At 31.4% G+C, this 3,508-nt stretch overlaps 1 non-coding gene across 1 annotated transcript; it reads left to right on the forward strand.

Moving 5' to 3' along the window:
- LOC147938007 (small nucleolar RNA U36a) lies at positions 1-93 on the forward strand. The gene has a single exon (XR_015567729.1). It is a non-coding gene; the product is annotated as a small nucleolar RNA U36a (small nucleolar RNA).
- The last annotated feature ends 3,415 nt before the right edge of the window (positions 94-3,508 follow it).

Raw genomic sequence — 3,508 nt, forward strand, 5'->3', positions numbered from 1 at the left:
AGCCGATGATTATAAACTTACCCGCGCTTCTGAGATTAGGTAAATAAAGTATACAGGGTAAAAATACATGGTTGAATTTCTTAATATGAGCCTTAGTTTCTTGTTTTCTCGTCTTCAAAGTTTTGTTTTTTTTTTTTTTTTCGTGATACCCAAATCGAAAAATGAACAAATGTGAGTCGGGGAAGAAGGACTCGGGAAAGAAAAAATAAGGAGAAGGAAGAAACGTCGTCGTTTTAACTAAAAGAAGTTTTTTTTTTGTTTCACAAAACGACGTCGTTTCTTACATGGCGTCCACGTCAGAAGCTGTTAACGGTCTCTTAACATCGTTATCGCTTTTAATTAACATAATATATGGATTCGTATAGAGTTAAACATAGTATAGAAATTTAACATACCCCTTAACTGAGGTATAAAATAACCAATTTTCTGTGAATAGAATATCAAACAAAATACCAACTTGAAAAAGCACATCTCTTTAAGAAAATTAAATATGCATATGAATTGGAATTTAAAAGTAAAGAACATATATAAATTACAATATTGAAAATACTCAATAATTTTGCCTGTAAAATTTTGAGACAGTCCTAATTGTATCGTTTATGGGAAGTCGATACACTAATTACTAACTTTACAAATTTATTATTAAAAAAAATATTTACAAACGAATAATTTTTATAGTTTCAATTTTTTTTATCTTTATTATTTGCTCTCAGTTTCAAAATAGATGTTTTGCTGAATTTTTTTGTATCAATTTAAATGATATTTTCAAATTATAATGTAAATGTTTTATTATATTTGAATTTTTATATTATTATTGATCAAATTATTTTAGGTATGTAAAAGCTAATTTTTAATAGAAAAAGTGTTAGTTAAATATTTTTAATTTACATGAAAAAAACCTTAACCATCGTATAAAAGAACAAAAACTAAGAAATTAGGGTTAACTCTATTAACAAAATGTTTTGATTATCAATACGTTTAGTTCATCAAATAATATTCTAGTTTGGAGGTATTTTCATTTTATGAGATAATGATTATTATTTTTTGATTCGCGTAAGTTAAAGCTCTTTTTTATAAACATAATATCAAATTATCCTAAAATTGTTTATCATTAGATTATCATTATACCTTCTTTTAAACGATTTTCTAGTCACATATTTTGAAATTATATTATGAGTCGACAAAAATGAAGATTAATCAAACCTGATAAATCATTGGTTGAATATAAACGAGTGTAGTAGACTGGTTGGATAAAGCGAATTGAACCATCACAACAAATCATTATTGTCACTGTAATACACCAAATTAAACGTTAGGTAGTCCGGTCTTACCTTTTATTAGACTCTGTAACCAAACCAGAGTAACTTAGTAGAGAGAATTAGGTAAGAGAGAAGAAAGTCCGTGAAGGATAAGAGAGAGAGAGAAAGAGAGGAGACAAAGAGGTCAACTTCAGAGAATAAAGACATGGGTACGTGGGCACTAGTAGCCACACGTGCACTCAATCATCAAACTTATACATGCATAAATATATAATAATATGCTTTTTTATACCATAAGTATTATTATTATAAAAGAAACTCATTTTTTCCTCTCACGAGAAGCCGACGAGTACTTGTGGACAAACCAACTGACATTCTATAATCTCTTACTATCGGTTCCACTATCTTGCCCTTTTGTTACTCTATTCAATTATTCTGTCCAACCATACATTTACTATATTCATTTCGGAAATTGTAAAAATTTGAGGATATTGAGATTTAAGATTGTCTTATGGGATAAAATAAAAAAGATTGTCTTATGGAGATATAATTTTGTACTTCATTTTCCCTCAACCTTTCTTACGTTTCCTTTTATTTCTCATTATATTAGAAACAATTGTTTTGTTGAACACAAAGAGTGTAATTAGTTACAGCGGTTAAGGTGGACAAATCCATCAGTGAATTAGACCGCTTTTTATTCACCATTCATCAAATACAGTGTACAGTGGTGCAGTCTAAAGATAATAGAAAGAAAACCGCTGCGGTCCAACTGCGAACCATTTTTGTGTACAAATAAAATTGGTCTGCAGCAGTCTGTTGCCCGCCCTATTTTTAAGGCGGTCTAAACAACTGATGGATTTGACCACCCCGACCGCAGTCACCATTTAGACCCTAAGGATATGAATGATGACTGCAGTCAGGGTGGCCAAATCCGTCAGCGGTTTAGTCCGCCCCAAAAATAGGGCGGGCAGACTGCTGCGGACCAAGTATATTTGTATGTAAAAATGGTCCTCAGTTGGTCCGCAGTGGTCTTGTTTCTGCTTTATTTGGACCGCATCACTGCGGACTGTATTTGATGAATGGTAAATAAAAAGCGGTCCAGTCCGCAGACAGATTTGTCCATCCTGACCACTGCAACCATTCACACCTTAAGTGTATGAATGGTGACTGCAGTCAGGACGGTCAAATCCGTCAGAAGTTTAGTCCGCCCCAAAAATATGGCGGACAGCAGACCGCTGCGGACCAAGTATATTTATATGTAAAAGGGGTCCTCAGTTGGTCCGCAGCGGTTTTGTTTATACTTTATTTGGACCGCACCACTGCGGACTGTATTTGATGAATGGTAAATAAAAAACGGTCTAGTCCGCAGATAGATTTGTCCACCCTGACCGCTGCAACCATTCACACCTCAAGTGTAATAGTATTTTTTGTTTTAAGGCAAATACGGTGACAAACTAAGATTACCAGGGTTGTTTTTTTTTTGTTCGAACTGATAAGCCTCAAAATGAAAAGCATGCAGCCAATAATATTTAGTATGACAGTTTTGGTCCATGAATATATTTTATTGCATTTTTATTATTCTTCAAGTTGAAAATCAAAATTGCGAGTCTCAAGACTGTCAATTTTTAAAAGATGTTGGGCCTATTTTTTTCTATTTATTGTTTTCATTTTATTTTTAATTTGTCGTACAATCTTTTTCTTTTTTTTCTAAACAACACTATTGTTTGATTAAAAAAATAGTAATTTTTTCTCGTTGAAATTTATATACTAATCTGTTTAAGTTTTGGAGGTTACACACGTAAAGAAACATGCTTTTGGAAAATAAAAACATAGCTAAAAGAATTTGTATAGTACATTTATATTAAAAGTATGTTTAAGGGATAACTTGAAAAGTACGGATTTTTATCAGTAACTAGTACTCTAAAAATATAAAGGTGTAAATTGTAATAGTTAAGTGTGTGAAGTATTGCGAAGTATAGAGTAAATAAGAACAACTAATTATGTTTCTTTTGAATGCCCTCTAAAACTATAAACAATTAAACATGCATGGATAAGTTTGATAATGTTGAAGCTAATTTGTGGTTTTTCTTGAAACAAATATATTATCTATTTTCTTTTTAAAAGCTTTTTTGATTTGTCAGTTTTGACATGAATGTTTCTGTTAATTTGTTTTCCCTGAAAGCAAATAAATGGGTACAAATGTTTGGTCCCTCCAGAAAGAGGATAATCTGAGTTGATACATTTGTAAA

The sequence above is a fragment of the Camelina sativa genome, chromosome 9 (genome assembly GCF_030686135.1).
Source record: "Camelina sativa cultivar CO46 ecotype springtype chromosome 9, ASM3068613v1".
In the NCBI taxonomy this organism is placed as follows: domain Eukaryota; kingdom Viridiplantae; phylum Streptophyta; class Magnoliopsida; order Brassicales; family Brassicaceae; genus Camelina; species Camelina sativa.